We start from the raw sequence: 17,977 nt of genomic DNA, 5'->3' as shown, positions 1-17,977 counted from the left end.
CATTTTTTTCTGATCTCGTTCTTTTTTCCACAGTTCAGTAGTGCATTGAGGTAGAGCACAATGATTCAAGTAAATTTTTGTAGCCTGCATGCTAAGAAATCAGAACTTTCAGACTGACTCCAATCAAAAAAGTGAATTTTATTAGCCCGACATTTTGGAGCGTCAGGTGCGAGGATGATTGCTTCTGCGTTGTGAAGACGGGGCAAGTCAAAAACCTGCTGAGACACTTGAAACTCCCTAGACCCGGATATACAGTTCACATATGAGCGCAAACAGACCGGATCGCTCCCATACTTAGATGTACAAGCTACACGAGCAGACGGCGTTCTAAAAATTTCAATCTACTGAAAACCAACCCACATGGGCTGCTACCTTCACTTCGAATCCAACCATCCAGCAAATTCAAGGCAGCTGTTGTAACTTATTCATTCAAAAGAGCCGAAACTCATTCCCCATCAGACTCTGATCAAAAAAAAAGAAAAGAGAACGGTTCTCAATGAACTTACAAGGAATGGCTACACAGAGGAATTCATTGGAAATACAACCCGACAACAAAAAAGAAGAAACAAGCTACAGGACCCTCAACCATTGACGTCTCCCCTACCCAGCCCGGGAACGAGTGTCCATCCCTACGTCAAAGACACCAGCGAAGCTCTCTGCCGAATATTGAAAAAAGAAGGCCTCAAAGCTGCGCACAAACCGATAAACACTTTCAATATCTTCCTCCCTAAACCAGAAGATCGTCCACCAAAAGAAAAAGCTCAAGACGTCTACAAAATCAGCTGTGCCGACTGTCCGGCGTCGTACATAGGGAAACCGAAAATCTAACAGAAAGAATCAGACAACACGAGAATGACGTCAAAACATTCAACAGAATACACAGCGCCGTCGCTGAACATTCTGAAGATGCCTACCACAAAATTGCTTTTCAAGAAACCCAAATCCTTCAAACAGAGACGAACTCGCGAAAAAGACTACTGCCGGAGTCATGCGCATTCAAAATATGGGGGGGGGGGGGCGGTGAACGCAAACAGCGTGAAGGGCAACCCTTGGTGTATATCCATGGCCTTGGCGACATGGTGAAAAGATGAAAAGGACGCCCAGCCAGCTAAATCCCCGCTCGAGGTCACCAAGACCAAAACGTCTGCGCTCTCCCGTGCCCGTCCCCTCCGCCTCCCGTCAAGGGCACTCTCGCGGGTCAAGCTCCCCCAGCATTAGTCATCCCAGCCGACCAGCGCCGCTGCAGCCATCCCCCCCTTTCTTTCCGATTGTCAAGTGTCTCCTCACCTTCCCTACTCTCCCCTCCTTTTTATAAAAGACGCTTTAAAAGCTGTACACCACCCCCCAAGGATACTCCATGAAGTAGCCGAATAGGCTCCCAAATGTCAGGCTAATAAAATTCATTTATTTGGTTGGAGTCAGTCTGAAAGACCTAATCAATTCCCCAACCGGACAGGTAATTCTGTTGAAATGTTCAGCAACATGCTGAAAAATCCTATGCAATCATTTTGGTGCCTCTGGAAAGCTGTCCTAGTAAAAATGATGTACGTACATTTCAACATGCTCAAAACATTGGTATATTTTTTCTGTATAAGCTGAATTGCGATAACCTTAAGCCTCAGCAATAGTTCTTGTAGCAGTTTTCATCACATTGCGATATAAACAAGGACATATTTACCATCAGGGTATTATTCCAGAAAGTAACCTCTCATTTTTCAGGGCTCAGTACTAACAGTAAGTGCATTGCTTGTGTAGATGCACTGAAATGTCAGAATTAAATGAGTATCTGCCTTGCGAAAATATATGCTACAGTGTTCGTTTACTTTTTATAACCTTATTTTCTCATTGCACCTTATTAAAGACAAAGTAGCAATAGCTGTGCTACAACTGTGCATGAATTTATTTGAACTGATTTGTAATTATTGCCTCTGCACTGAGAATGAAATGCCAGTATGCATGGAATGTTGTGTTACCATGTGAGATCTAACTGCAGGTTGGACTAATAGTTAAATTGAGTCAGCCATGGCTGTGTGCCAGCCCTGATGGACTGTTCAAGGATGGCGAGGAGACTGTGCTCCTCGAGATAAAGTGCCCCTTTTCAAGGAAAGACAGTGTGCTGATTGATGCTGACAATGAAATTAGCTTCATCAGCTATATCTTTTATGAAGGTGGCAAACTAACGCTGAAGAAGAGCCACGAGTATTACACGCAAGTGCAAATTGCAATGTATGTGACGAATACGAGCAGATGCTTCTTTTTTGTGTACACGTCTGTGCAGAGCATTGTTATTGTTGTACAGCGGGATGAAGCATTTCTTGCAGAGTCTGTACCTGTTCTTGAACACTTTTATTTCAACTTTTACATTAAGGAGCTTCTTCATAAATAAAGATTGTTTATTACGCTAGTGTAGTTGTAGATATCCTTGTAAAAATATGCAGCAAGACAGAACTGAAAGGTAGTTAAGGTGTGCTTTATTATTAAATGCTTTATCAGGAATCACCGGTGGTATTGGTAGATCCTGTTTCTTTATATGTGTTGTTTCTACTACATAAGTCCCTATTGAAATATTCTCACATTATACGAGACAGCAATACTACTCAGAAGGACTGTGTAGAGCACTTGTTTCCGAATAGTAAGCTGCAGTGACAAAATTGAAGATGCCAAATACAAGGTGTTGGCGAAGTATAACCAAAAAGCTAGTGTATCTGCCAGTATGACTTTTTACATTGACCTAACTGTGCTTTTAATTATATATCTCTTGCGATTTGTTTGCTTAAAGGTGTTTGTCATTCAATTACTGCAAGTTGCAATGACTGGATGGTTGTCTCTTTCTTTATGTGGGGTGTACACAATGCACAGCATGGATGGTTTGTAATAACTATGGTGTTTTTGCCTGCCATCTTGTTTATATCACCATAGAGTGTAGCAAGAACGCTCACAATTTATGAAGTTTTTCTGTTATATTTGTTCTCTTAGCATGTGCTTGATATTAAACGCTGGATTGTTGCTGTCGCTTGTCGAATTTCACCCATAGATTTGTAAATAAATTTGTTGTATTTGTAACTCAGCCCTAGTTCTCTATATTCACATAAACATCCCCATTCACAGAACCGCTGTTTAATCTGGGTCATATGTGGTAGCATGCAGAGGGAATACGACAGCAAAACAAAAACAACTTTGTGTCTGCCAAGTTCACCTTGCCTGTCACAATGGATTTGTATCAACTAGCTAAAAAAAATTTCATAGTGCATGCGTTAAGGCAGTTCGCACGATAAGTGCACAAAGATATCGTGCTAATGCATACTGTGTATCGCATTGCTTATGCCTACTGTGCACTACTGTTGGGCTCGTTTTCAGTGACACTTGTCTATCTACAACGAATAAAATATTTATTACGACAAATGCGCTCAATAAACATTGCTGTAAGATACAGTGGTCTAAAATTATGAAGTACAACAAGAACAATAATAAATGACTTAATATAGGTGCGGCATTGTTTCCAACTTAATACTCACATTACACCAGTGTACTTAAAGAACAAAAATATACGTAGTGCTCACATTATTGCAGCAGTGAACTTAAATAAGAAATGTGCAGGCACTTTGAAGTGGGATGATTTTGTTTATCCTCCCGGCACTGCTACTGCAGTTCGTAACAAGTTTGTAAACAATAAAGGATACAAAAAATGGTAATGGAAGAACAGCATGTAAATAAGCTTCAGATCCGCTATCTGTTAGCAAGCTTTGCCAAGGACTAGAGCAATATAACCAAAAGTATGAACAAGAAAATGTTTCTCTGTACGTAGCCATTGTAGGGGCTTTTAATTATGCACTATTCGTTATGACAAAATCATGTGTGGTTGAAGGTTTGCTAAAACGCAGCACATGTGAAATATGTGATCCATTGCAGGAATCAGCGAAATTGGTATACGGTGATTTAAGATATTGTAATGCTTATCCTCTTAATTGCCCTCTCCACATGTATGCGGACACAAGCAACAGAGTAAGTCTGTTCCATTTCCTCAGGTGTGAAAGGAACATTGCTTCCTACTGAAAAAGGTGGCATTATGAGGACTACTCCTCTATCAGCAAGGGAAGTTCTGATGCCTGGAAAGCCTCTGTCAGCCAAAATTGTGTCTTGAGCTTCAATAAGGTTCAAAAAATTTGAATCTAATGTAATATAAGTGTCTGAACATCTGCCACCATATGGTTTGGACTTGAATACCACCATTCCATTTGGAATGATAGCAACAAGAAATTTTAATGTGTAGGTTCCTTTGTATGTCGAGTAGAGCATGTGTTGCTGCCTTACCTCGGATGGGGTTTCAGTTTTCATTTCTGTGCAATCAATGATGAGTGTGCACTGTGGATAGTTTACTTTAAAACAAGATGGCTGCGACAACATTATGTCAGTTATAGGGGGCTTGTAAATCCAGTCCTTTGTTATTTCAGTCAGTGTGTGCAGCACAGTGTAGAATGCACGGGACGCAGTTTTCTCATGCACTCCAAAAAGAATAGCAACTGCAGAGAATGATATTCCCAGCTTCATTTTCATTAAAAACATGAGCAACTTATTTTCGACTGTAACATCACTACTCCTCTCCCTAACTGTTGGTAACAAACTGAGTAATAATGCAAACACATTGCTGTCAACACCACACAGACTTCTTAGTGCATCTGGGCTGCCAATGATGCTGTGGAAGCCACCAAAAAAGCATGTTCTAGTGCTAGGGCCAACAGCAACACTCCGTAAAATATGCTGCTGAGTGACAACAGTTCCACTAGCACATTCCGCAGGAACAACCTTAAGACTTTGAGGGGAAAGCCCAGGATCAGGAATACCTCCTTCAGTGACAGGGAGAACTTCTGTTTCGATGCTGTGAATCTGCAAGCAAGGAACCAGAAAGAAAAGAATTGGAGATACGTGCATTTGAAATCCCAAGAATTCATACAAAGCATACCTTAATTCTGGCAAACTTACATTTTGCATTTCAGCTGCAGCATGTTCTTGGGTTGTGCAGCTTGGTATAGTGCCTCTTGCACACTCGGCAGAAGTTGAAAGATCTGTGCTTTGCCCAGTTGTAGCTGCAGCATCTACCTGGTGTCTTTTCTGCCATCTGAAAAGTAGAATGCTGAGGCATGTATGTGATGCATGTAGATAGTGAACAAGGGACACCATGATTTTTAAAGGAATATAGCACTGAAACACAATATTCAACAAAAAAAAAGTTGAGAAAATTAGAACACACCTGTCTTTCCTTTTTTCATTTCATCAACAGGTTTGTTTATGTGCATATAAACATAAAAATCGAAGCATTTCAAATTGGTTCATATTGAAAATGTCCTGAACACAAGACTTAAGTATCTCCTACATTTTTTATGCATATTATTGTAATGTTATTTCTCGCAATTATTTACAGACAGCAAATCCTTCCATAGACGTTTTCAGGGCAACAAACAGAAAACGTTTCCTAAGGCAGCAAACAGCGTGCGAACATAACGAAAGTGCGCTTCCTACAGTGCCTGCGCGCCGCATCTTTCTGTCTCGCAGGAGCTACAGCAGACGCTTCAAGCAACACACGCGCACAAATAAATGTGAATAAACGCGACATTTTTTTTACACACTTGCGTTACTTCGCAATTACTCATCGAGTGCACCTACAGCAACTTTATTGCTCACATTTGAAAAACGCAGTCGAGCAGGCTCAGCACACTGCGAAGCGTGCTTGTTGAATCGGCGCAGGACGTACAAAGTACTGAAACTAGAAATGAGCTCGTGATACAGCGATGCTCTAGGACAAGATTTTGAATTCATAAACGAATCAAAATGTTTGGTTAAACTGACCTGCCAAATCTCTCCCCTCCACTTGTTGAGTCAACCGGAGGCGGACGTCTGTAAACAGGTGGAAATACCGATGGCACATACGCAGGATGGTCCGCAATGTTGCTTTTTCTGTTGCCAACGAAGTGGCGGCTGCATATTCTGGAGTTTTCGCTTGGTTGCCACATTCCTCCGTCAGGGCTACGCAACACAATTACAGCAGAACAACATTATACACTTTCTCATGCGAGGCGCTGTGTTGTGGGGAATGCAAGTAATTCGATTACCCCACACGTTGCACGGCCCGTATCCAGCGCTCTCGCCTTTCCCCTTCATAAGATCGCGATGGAAAGCGGTAAAACTGTACGTTGTTATTCAGTCCTTCACGTTCATGACAATTCACAACACAACAGTAGCGTCGATTCCGGCGTTTCTTCGTAGCGCGCGGAGCTATCGATGCTGCCGTCGCTTCTGCCATCGGTCCGACGAGTGAGCCAACAAGCTCTTTATGGCAGTTCGGCGGCACGTCCAACTAGCGGAGACATTCATAGCTGTCTGTCTGGGTGCTAAATGCGCAAAACACTCGCAATATGTCCCAAAATCAGTTTAATCGTTGATTCGCACTCGCTATCTCCATAGGCAACTTAGCAAGGAAGTCGGGCCTCGCACTACTCAACTACTGCCTCTTCGTATCGGCAGGTGGCGCTACGCGTATTTCAAAACTCCAGAGTCTGACGTCCATTTAGCCCGCTACCGTTCACGCCACCGCAGCGCTGCCATCGACCACCGCGCCAAGCGTCCGAGCGTCGTCTGCTATAGCCTGGCACGGTTATGGGTGCTTGTCGCGGCACTCGGCATTTACATGGTGCTCGCTGAATAAAGCAGCCGTTATTTCTTTCTGTTGTTGTTTAAGCTGAAGTATAATATTTTACAGACACCATACCTGGGGGTGCAGGTCCGAAGAAAGGAATGAGATGAAAAAAAAGTGGGCCTACAAACCAAGGAGGATATATAAAAATTGCTGGAGTGGAGAGAGCGCGCTCCGACTGAAGCCTCCGTCCGCCATCTTACCAGAGGCAGAAAGCGCGCTCGGCGCCGGCTCTCGCTGCTGTTTTCGTGAGTTGGTATGCAGTGCAATTTGATGTGAGGGGCATGTAAACACCAACGATTTGATTATGGTTGCCTCTTGCGTTGCCTACGGATGTGCGAACAGGCTGAAGAAGCGTTGTGGCCTCACGTTTCACCTGTAAGTACACGAGAACACGTTCATTGAGCCACTACGCTCGCGTTGCCGATGGATATCAACTGATAAGTTGTGTGTGTGTGCGCAACGACTAATAGTCCTGGAATTGCCGACAGGTTTCCAAAAGATCCGGAGCTGCGGAGCCTGTGGGAGCGGGCTGTTCGCCGTGAAAGGTGGCATGCGAAAGATGGAGATCGCCTTTGCTGTGTGCATTTCGCGCCGGAGTGCTTCGACCGCACCGGACAGACAACACGACTGCGTGCGGGTAGTGTTCCTTCTGTGTTCCCTGCGTTTCCGGAGCATCTACAGAAGCCCGTGAGTATGTTAGAACGTCGCGCGATGTATTTGTGGCGGTCTCGTTTTCGTTGAGAAGTGACCGTGATAAGCCGAATAAAAATCAACACTGTGTGCCCTGCCAGTTGCAAAAGCGAGAAATGCGACTGAGTTTCTCGAGCTCATTAGACCGCGGATGTCGTTTTCAACTAATGTCATTAAATTTACCATTGTCACAGCTAATGAAAGGCATTACCTTTGAATGACATTCTATGAAAATTACACCAAATTTGCCGTCTGGCAGGGTCGCCTCAGCTAAGCTGTAACCATGACATTGGATAGAGACCGCTATTGCGCCTAGATTTTGCACAGCTTCAATTTTTTTTTTGAATTTTCATAGGATAAAAAGTACGAAAACTGCTACTCATAACCGTAGGCTGCAGATGCGGCTCCAGTCTGCAAATCTGTTCAGTAAGCGCGCGTCGGTGGTGACGTAAAGAGATCTAATTAATGTGCAAGCTCAGATGCTAAACAAAATAAACAGGCTAATGATTTGAAAAGATGCTTAAGCAAAATTTGAAAATAACATACATCCACCTTTATGAAGCAGTAAGTTTTGGTAGCAAACGAGGCATAGCTTTACAACTGCTCTTATTTTTCTCTCACTTGAGACTCATCAGATGCACATATGGCGTCTATTTCAGGTGAAAAGGAAGCGTCCAGGCCGCAAGCATTAAGACTGGTTCCAGAAACTGGAGGACCACATCCTTGATCTTGATCCACTTGATAACCATATTTATATTTTGTGCAAAAAAATCGCTGAAGAATATATAAAAGTGAGAATACACCACATGACGAAAGAACGAAACTGTGAACTGATCAAAAACAAAGTGAGACCACTTTTGTCGAGGTGATTATTTTCAATCACCAGTAGGGTGTTTGTCATGGCGTTCTTGACTGTATGTGAGACTTTCTCCTTAATATCTGCTCATTTGAACTTCCTTCTGCGTGTCAGTTGGCTGCTGGTTGATGGTAAATGAACGACTACAACTAGAACCACACATTTGCATTCCTTTCTAAATGGGAGCAGCTGCATCAGCAAAGCGAAAAAGTGCGAGCGCAGCTGCATTACGCTTTTCTCATTAATATTTGTACAGTTACACTGCCTTTTACATGCCAGTTTTCTGCTAGCTGATGGAAAATAAATGGACATAACTAGAACCACTCGTTTTTGTTGCTCTGTAAATGCGAGCAACGTCATCCGCAGCGCGGAAAAGCACGAGCGCGGCAGTGCTAAGCTTTTCTGCTTAATATTTGAACTGGCAAACTGCCTTGTACATGCCAGTTTCCCTCTGGTTGAAGAAAAATAGACGTTTAATACTAGAACCGCTCGTTAGCGTTGCTTTGCAAACGCGAAAAAGCGCGGCTGCGCTATGCTTTTCTCCTTAATATTTCCGCAGTTAAATAGCCTTCTTCACGCCAGTTGGCTGCTACAGTTGATGGGAGATAACCGTTTACAACCAGAAGCACTTGTTTTCATTGGTTTCTGAATGCTAGCGCCTTCATGAGCAGCGCGAAAAAGTGGAAGCGCGGACAGGCGCGGTTGCGCCGTTGCCTTTTGCCTCTGGTAAGATGGCCGCCGGCCGTTCGGCGCGGCTTCACCCTTGCCCATAGGCGCGTATAGGCGGCTTCCACTCCAGCAAGCTTTATATATCCTCCTTGCTACAAACCAAAGTGCGCACGCAATGTTAACGCTCGGTGACCCACACTTCGCCGGTACTGGCGTCTCCGTGAGCGCAAAACTTGGACCGGACGCAAAAGACCTCGACCGCCAGCCACGTGCACGAGGACAGTGACAAGGCACACGCAGTGAGAAAATAAAATCGGCTACAGCACAAGAAGCGCAAACACCTGCAACTAACGTGCACATGTCAGCAGAGCAGCACCGCTCACTTGGTGCAGAGCTCGACCGCAGCGCCCTCACAGTCCCAGGAACAAGTCGCGCCTTGCTCGAAAGGAAGAGTCGTGCAACTGAGAGAGTAATTATAGGTCTCGGTCCGAAATGAGGGGAAATGACGTCTTTTGTTTACTTCGCCGTCTGTGGTTCCGGTAACCGTGATCGCATGGGTAGCGTGGGTAGTACAGGCGTATTATTTCAATGTTCTTGCGTGTTTTAGGCGACCTGGTTTCAACAACTTTGCTGGCATTGCTTTCAACAGCGAGGACAACCTGTGGAGCAGCCCTATCAACCGGACAGGGCCGTACAATCTGTTTGAAGTTCGTAGCACATCGTCGTTTGGTTTGTGAATGTTAGAAGGTGTTCGTGATTCTCAGCGGCATAATCGACGACAGATTTGGCGTCGAGTGGTGTACACTTTGTTCAGGCTTGTTGTGCGCCGTTCTACGGATGCGTACTGTTAATGAGTGGTGTTGTTTGTGCTTCGGGAAATGGTGCCACGCCGGCGGGATTTGCTTTCTTGTAAAGACATCCGTACCGTCTTTGGCGAGTGCTTTCGGAAACTGCTCGCCTTTCGTGCTTGTGTGTGTGCGTGTGCGCGCACGCGCGCGCTTCTGATATGCGTCGAACGCGTAGGAACCGCCGTACAGTCTTTCGTGAGCGCTTTCGGAAACTGCTCGCATTCTGTATGTGTGCGCGCGCGTGACATTCGTCGTTATTGCGATTTGCAAAGGTGTTTTTCATTTGGTGACTGCGTTCGCGAACGCCAGGATGTGATACACGTTCGTCATTTAAAGACCCTGCTTCAGTGTAGGGTCACTTACATTTTGGTTGCTTGGAGGTCAGCTTTCAACACATGTCAAGGCATTGCAGTGCGCTTAACCATCATTGGCACACGAACTGCTTTGTCATTTTTCCTTTAAATTTAAATTCAGTTTTGTGTAGTGTGTAGGGAGATAATGGTCACCAAGTTGCGACGCTCATCTCGTTTTTTGCCACTGTTGTGCACATATGAGGATTTTTTACTAGGTCAAGCTCTCTCAGCAAGTTGTGAAACACTTAGTGCAAATAATTTTTCACAGCAGTAACTGTGATCATGACCACAATTGATCACATGACATTTTTAGGGATTGTTATTGTTATTAGCACATTTTCTTATTTATTTGTGACAAAGTGCGATGGATTTTGACTGCTATTTTGGCTATCTGTTCACCAACCTATTACACTGTTTTGTGGTTGTGCTTTTTATTTTTATATGTGGGCATGCATGGCCAATCTCATGCCTACCTTCTACAATTTGACATAAACAGGCACTAACATGCTCTTAGCAGATTTGTATTTGACAGTATTGTGGTTGACGCACTTGGCTATTAGGAAAATATGCAGGTTCAAGTTCGCCCATTACTACCTCTGACTGGTATCTCTGATGCAAAGCAATATTATTAGGATGTGACAAAGTGCATGCATAATTTGTCATTGATCAAACTGCCTGCAATAAACTTTGCCAACTCGTCCTTGTTTGAAGTGTTTCCAATGTGCTATAATCACATTGCCAGATTATTTTATTGCATGCACAAACAAACATATAGCATTTTATTATGAAACTTTGATGGTACCTGACTCCTATATTGCAATAAAATCTTAGGCAGATCTACTCTGAACAAAGGATTCATTCTCTGATGATAGCTTTCAACAATATCGTGGTGCTATCCAGTGCCTATTGGCTGGTCGAGGAATGCGTCATGCAAAGGCAGTAGTATCGCCATAAGTGTTCATCCGAGAATATGTCCCCAAGTGAAAATCATTGCATCAAAAGTACCGACAGCAGCTTTTATGGGGATGTATATGTGTTCGTTGCATGAAATTCCAGAAGTTGAACTCTGAACATCTTATTTGCTCTGTAGTTTATGCTGGTATATATGTGTCACAATGGTTCAATGTGATCGTACAGCACATTGATCACGCTCTTGCATGTACTACAAACAACTCATCATAAATCTCACTGTCATTAATGAGCTTTTGTATGCACTACGACTTGAGTACACACACTTTGTATGCAATTCATAGTCATCCACAAAGATCAAGTTGCTCATACGACTACAGTGCCTACACATCACACACCACCTCACACACGTCATACATAATCTCGTCAGGTCTACGCAACTCATCGCACACATGTCATACAAGCTCTACGCATTATTATCGCAGATCGCATAAATCTCGTGCACTTCGTAAAAGTCTGCGTAGCACATCATACAGATCTCGCTCGTTTTCTACGAGAGTTCGTTCAATATGCATTTCATATCGTTCATTTCTCGTCAAATCTGTGCGACATGCATACATCTCGTTCAATTTCTCGTCAAATCTGTACGACATGCATACATCTCGTTCAATTTCTCATACAAATTTTTCAATAGGGGGAGATCAATGAAAAAGAAACCTGCCATGAGAACTACTTAAGAGGAAAGAACGAAATCTGGAAAGAAACAAGTTATGATAACTGGAAGGGAAGCTCCTTACTTTTCGAAGCGAGATCACGATGCCTTAAAACACGCACTTGTAAATCGAGATATAAGAACGAGGAAGAAGAATGTGCTTGCGGTGGCCGAAGATGGATATCCGATCGTATCCTGCGGTAAAGCTAGAGAAACGGTGGATCATTTTGTATTTGAATGTGAAGATATCTGCCCAGCGGTCAACTTAGGAATCACTGACCTCCTTGAAGCCCTTGGGTACAGATTGAGTAGGTGTAAGTAAACGCGTCCGCAATAGCGTTTAGTAAGATGGGATTAGAAGATTCGTGGAAGAAAAGTAGGGAAACGACCAGCACAGGAGGCGTACCGGAACAAAGTTCACTATAGGGATTCAGAAAGTTTGGTTACAGAAAATTAATCATGTTTTTTTTCTTTTCTTTGTTCTTCTTTAACATAGGTAAGATATTAGGCAGTAAAATAACAAGAGCTTGGTGGCTCAACCCACTGCCCCGTTCCAAAGCGAACGCTCATATCACCTATCCATACATCTAGCAGAGGTAGTTGTACAAGAGAGAGAGAGAGGAATTAAAGAAGGCAGGGATATTAACCAGTGAATAGTGCGGTTGGCTACCTCACGCTTTGGGAAGGGAGAAGGCGAAAAGAGAGTCGGGAGAGAGAGAGGTATATAGACGTGAGCGGACAGTACTAGGGTTAAATCCGCTTGTACAAACGAGACGCTCTCAAAAAGCACAGAAATGCCTTCATTGCCTTCTGAGTCGATGATCGCTATTGATACAAGGTGAAGAAGGTTTGACGCAAAAAAAAAAGGAGATGAAGGAGATGTATACAAAGTGCTACAATGAAAAACATATATATCATACGGGAATACATCAAGGCGGCTAGGGGACTGTCAGTCATCGTCTCGTTTCAAAAGGAATGCCAGTAAATCATCATCATTATTAGCATCGTATTGTGCAATTTGTCACCCAATGTGGCATTCGCGCTGCGTAGTGTCGGTACGTGCAAATATTGCATTGCAGTTTAATTGAATTTCACCAGGTGGTCCGACAGGTGGCGGTTGCATGTAACAATTAATTGTGGCATGTAGATGGACGTGGCTTGCTGAAGCAGGATAGGCGATTATTTGTCAGGGCTCAGTTTACAAGGGGAAGCCTACATATCATCATCAGCACCAACATCAGCTTATCGTGCCGTGGGTCGAGGGATGTGAGACATGCACCGCGTAGCCTGTGTACCTGTGTTTACTCTTCAGTACACGTTACGACGTCTCGCAAGGTATGAACGCTGCTGAAGAAGCAAATCGTAGAGCTACAAGCGCGGCTGCCACCAGAAAACGTCGGGCTTAGCAGGCCACTGTTCAGAGAGCAGCACAAGCCGCAGCTCGCCTTCGACGCCACGCAGGCACACCAGTTTGTTGTCGTAAAAACGACGCAAACAGATTTCGCCACGAAGACCCTGTAGTGGGTGCAGTCGAAAATGCGGCCAGGCAGCTTCACCGCCAAGACCATTAAGTGACTGCTGCTAAAAATGCGGCCTGGCAGTTTCTTCTTCAGGAGCATGACGGTAGAAGATCAAGGGCTCTTCGAAGGGCGAATGATGTTTCTCGAAGCATCTCATCGACCTGTGTTTTGAATGCGAATCTCGCAGCTTTGCTGCGAAGACGCTGAATTGCGTGCTATCGAAAATTAAGCACGTCAGCCTCTTCCCGAACAACCTCACGTGCGTGCAGCCAAAAATAAGCACCACAACTTTGCCATGAAGATCAAGTCATGTTGAAGTACCGCATTTTGTACATATGCACATTGACGAAGCGACTTGAGAAGTAAATAAACTTCGTTTGGGCGAACTTGTACCCAGATGAGGAACTTTTGAGAAACAGTGTTCGGCGGCGGCGAAAACATGCGCGGTCGCGCATCGAAGGAAAAGGAAGCCAGCACTCTCGCCCATCCGGCATTTATAACGGTAACGCCAAGTGTACTAGTGTATGAACGCATCGCAACGAGTCTGTCAAACGCTTCTTCAACGCGCTATCGACGCGGGTCGTTAAAACAAGCTGTAAACTGTGCTGCGCAAAGAAACCGACACCAACAGAATTGAGCTCATGTGGCAGTGCTCCCCCACGGACGAGCATTTTCCCGATGTTGCAAAGAAAACAATAGAAACAAAAAATAAAACTTGCAAGCAAGTAAGGAAAATAAAGAAATACAAAACAAAAGATTCTCTGCGAGTTCCCTAACGCTGATAAAACTTCTTCATGCGCACGACGTGGAAGATTTCGGGTCGCGCTCAGGGTCGTTGGGATTGCGTCACTTCATCCGGAACAATTTGAACAACATCCGGAGCGGCCCAAGGCGCCTTCTGATCTTGTAGGAACCAAAGGAAGGATGGAGGAGCTTCTCACTGAGACCGCAACGGCGAATTGGTGTCCACACCATCACACGGTCACCAGGCGCGAAGCCTTGTTCCCGCCATCGCAAATTGTAATGTCGGGTCATCGGTGTGTTGCTGTCGCTTGACGAGTGTTCGGGCCAGCTGGCGGGCTTCCTCGGTACGTTGTAGAAAGTCGGTAACATCTTTGTCGATGTTCTCGTCTTCGACGTGGGCTAGCATGGCGTCCGGCGTAGTAGTGGCTTCTCTGTCATAAACGAGTTTGAAAGGAGTCATATGCGTTCTCTCTTGCTGCGCCATATTATACGCGAACGTGACGTAGGGGACAACTTAGTCCGGTATCTTGCGCACGAAGTCCACATACATGGCGAGCATCTCGGCAAGAGTTTTGTTTAGGCGTTCCGTCAGGCCATTCGTCTGGGGGTGGTAGGCAGTATTTCGTCGGAGGCAAGTGTGGCTGAAACGCAGAATCTACGGCTGAGCTCAGCAGGGAATGACGTTTCCCTATCGGTAATGGGAACCTCGGGTGCACCATGTTGCCGAACGATGTTTGTCACGAACAATCTTGCCACCTCGAGTGCACTTCGTGATAGTAATACCTTTGTTTCGGCGTAGCCCGTCAGGTAGTCCGTCAACACTGCTATCTATTTGTTCGTGCAAGTCAACGTTGGGAACGGGCCCAGCAGGTCCATTCCGATTTGTTGAAACGGCTTCGTTGGTGGGTCAATAGGCTGAAGTAGTCCAGCCGGCCTAGTGGTCTTACGGCGCTGACAGTCACGGCAGATCCTTACGTAGTGAACAACATCGACGCCGAGACACAGCGAGTAGTATTTTTCCAGCATTTTAGTAAAGAACGAGCGAATGCTAGATGCCCTGCCGTAAGCTCATGGTGGGACGCTTCTAAAATATCTTGCCGCAGACTGTCTGGCACTACTAGGCGGCATGTCGACCTATTTGTTGCGAAGCTCTTTTTACAAAGTACGTCATTGCAGAGGCATAGCGACGAGATGTCACGCCTGTATGTCCTGGGCGGCGAATCAGTGTTGTCCTATAAGAAGTCAATGACGCGGCGTTGGCAGGGATCGGCGCTTTGATTGTGTGTTAATTTGCCAGCACTTATCAGCCTAAGAAAAGCATTATGGCCATCGTCGTTATGGGGGGCTGGTTCGATGGGTGCTCTTTACAGGCGGTCGTCGTCGGAATGTTTTCCCCTGACTCATGGACTGCTGTCACGTCAAACTCGTGTAGCCGTAAGCTCCAGCGAGCCAGGCGACCGGACGGACCCTTCTGGTTGGGGAGCCATCAAAAATCACGGTGGTAGGTAAAAACCTTGAACGCCTTGCTATACAAGTACGGTCGAAATGTTGTGAGCGCCCAAAAGACGGCGAGACAATCCTTTTCCCTCGTTGAATAATTGCATTCGGCCTTCGACAGAGACTTACTGGCATGTGCGATGACTCGTTCAAGCCGTCCTTTGTTTGGACCAATGTAGCGCCAAGCCATATGCCACTTGCATCCGTGTGAACCTCGGTGTCGGCGTTCTCATCAAAATGCCCAAGTATTCGCGGCGACTGCAGGCGTCGCTGAAGTTGTCGGAATGTGTCTTCTTGTAGCTGCTGCCATACAAACTTTACGAAGGCTTTCGTGAGAAATCCCAGACGAAACACCTGTCGTAGGTTCAAAGTCCCAAGAACCTGCGGACAGCGTTCTTGTCAAAGGGTGGAGGAAAGTTGCCGATGGCGGCTGTCTTCTATGGGTCAGGGCGTGTGCCGTCATGATTAACGACATGGCCTAAAACCACGACCTCCTCATACGCGAAGCGGCACTTCTCTGGCCTTAAGTTTAGACGCGATGATTTGATCGCTTCGAGTACTGCCTGTAACCTTTCAAGGTGCTCATCAAAGTTTGCTGTGAAAACGACGACATCGTCCAGATAAACAAGGCAAATTTGCTTCTTAAGCCCTGCCAGCGCTGTGTCCATAACTCGCTAAAATGAAGCGAGTGCAGAACAAAGCCCGAGAGGCATGACATTAAATTCAAAGAGTCCATCCGGCGTAATCAACGGGGTCTTCTCCCAGTCTCTTTCATCGACTTGGATCTGCCAGTAACCGCTCTTCAAATCTATGGAAGAAAAGTGCTTGGTATCTGCAGAGTCAATCCAGAGCTTCATTGATTCTCTGTAGTCGGTAGACGTCTCCTTTCGTGAGGCTGTTAAGGCGACAATAATCGACGTAAAACCTCAGAGTACCATCTTGCTTCTTCACGAGCACGATGGGAAAACACCAAGGGCTTTTCGAAGGGTGAATGATGCTTTCGCGAAGCATCTCATCGACTTGTGTTTTGATTGCGTCACGCTCTCGTGGTGACACGCGATATGAACTTCGGCGAGCGGGTCTTACTCATTTGCCTGTGATTATGCGGTGCTTCACAATAGGTGTTTTTCCGATTTTCGATGACTGCGGGAAACACTCGCCATACTGAAGAAGGCTGCGTAACTTTTCTTGTCTATGCTTTGGTAGGGTAGGGTTGACGTCAAACTTTGGACCGTCATTTACCACCGCTTGTGCGTTGTGGGATGTTTGCGGCAGCGCAACTGCACGTCCTACTTTATCCATCTCTTCTAAAAATGCCACCGTCGTACCTTTATTCAAGTGCTTGTGCTCAGAACTGAAGTTCATAATGAGAATGTCCGCTCGGTGTCGATCAAACGGACCACACCAGTTGCGACAGAGATTTGGCAATCGAGAAGCAACTGTGCATTCCATTCGACGATCGCCTATCTGCCTGATTCTTCCGTTTCGACGCATGCGACGACGCTTGCACGGAGCGGAATGCTCGCTGTATATTCAGCGATTGTGAGTGTGGCGCCTTGGTAGCCGGTGCTTTCCGATGATACTGACTGTCCACTAGTGAGCGCTAAAGACCTCGATTTTAGGTGCATCAGTGGACCAGGGGCTGAAGAGATCGGGCACATCATTGTTTTGTTTTTTGATCATTTCTCTTCATTAGGAATGCTCTTGTTTTCGGTTTGACGTTGTAGCGGCGCAAGGGAATGTTTGTTTTTGAGAGACGGCACTGACACACGCAATTGTTTCTTCTTTTCCGGTTACTGTTTATGACCGGATAACAAATCGTACAAAGTGCTCCCTCGGTGGAAGACACGCATTCCTGTATAAAAGTTTTCTTCAATGTATTCGCCGATACTATGTCTTGTTATTGTTGTCGTCGAAACATCTGTGGTCATAATGCTCGCGCGACGCGAATGGTATGCATTCTAGAACGAACAAAAGTCCCAGCGCTAACGCTTGAATCTTCGATGAGTCATTGATAACTAGCCAAAATATTCGACCCGCAGAAAATATTTCGAAGATCGGCACCTGTGCTCGCTATTATGATTATGTCGCAGTAAGAGATCTTTTTATGGGTTGAACTTTGCCCACTCAAGAGGTAGTTAGGCCGCTTTCTGTTCTGTCACGATCTGATTCTTCAGCGGCACGATATAGTGAGAATATATTTTCTAAAAATATGTTGCTTGCCTCACTTCGACTTTCCCTAGCGTCATGCAGAACTTAGCATTAAGCACCTCCTCGCAATTCCTTTACGTTATGTCGCTCGTGTAGCGCGCAGCTTATTGCGCCAAGAAGCCTAAGAACGCACAGGCGATGTACAGACCTGCCACAGTGAGTCGACATGGGAAATTTCCGAAAACTTGTGTATTTCTACCAAAACAAATCCACTAAATAAAACTCGTTTCCTAAGTTTGAATGCCATAAAATAATTTCTCGTAGAACTGCTCTGACA

General features: G+C 45.1%; 1 long non-coding RNA gene and 1 pseudogene across 1 annotated transcript; one reads left to right on the top strand and one right to left on the bottom strand.

Moving 5' to 3' along the window:
* Positions 1-2,088: 2,088 nt before the first annotated feature.
* Positions 2,089-6,278, bottom strand: LOC126526397 (uncharacterized; annotated as a pseudogene).
* Positions 6,279-6,967: 689 nt separating this feature from the next.
* On the top strand, positions 6,968-8,241 carry LOC129383496 (uncharacterized). Its single transcript, XR_011889811.1, has 3 exons — positions 6,968-7,066; positions 7,180-7,378; positions 8,041-8,241. It is a non-coding gene; the product is annotated as an uncharacterized lncRNA (long non-coding RNA).
* Positions 8,242-17,977: the final 9,736 nt, after the last annotated feature.

Source organism: Dermacentor andersoni, chromosome 8, assembly GCF_023375885.2.
Source record: "Dermacentor andersoni chromosome 8, qqDerAnde1_hic_scaffold, whole genome shotgun sequence".
NCBI classification, from domain to species: Eukaryota; Metazoa; Arthropoda; class Arachnida; order Ixodida; family Ixodidae; genus Dermacentor; species Dermacentor andersoni.
The sequence above is the reverse complement of the archived record's forward strand: the minus strand, read 5'-3'. Positions and strand labels throughout refer to the sequence as shown.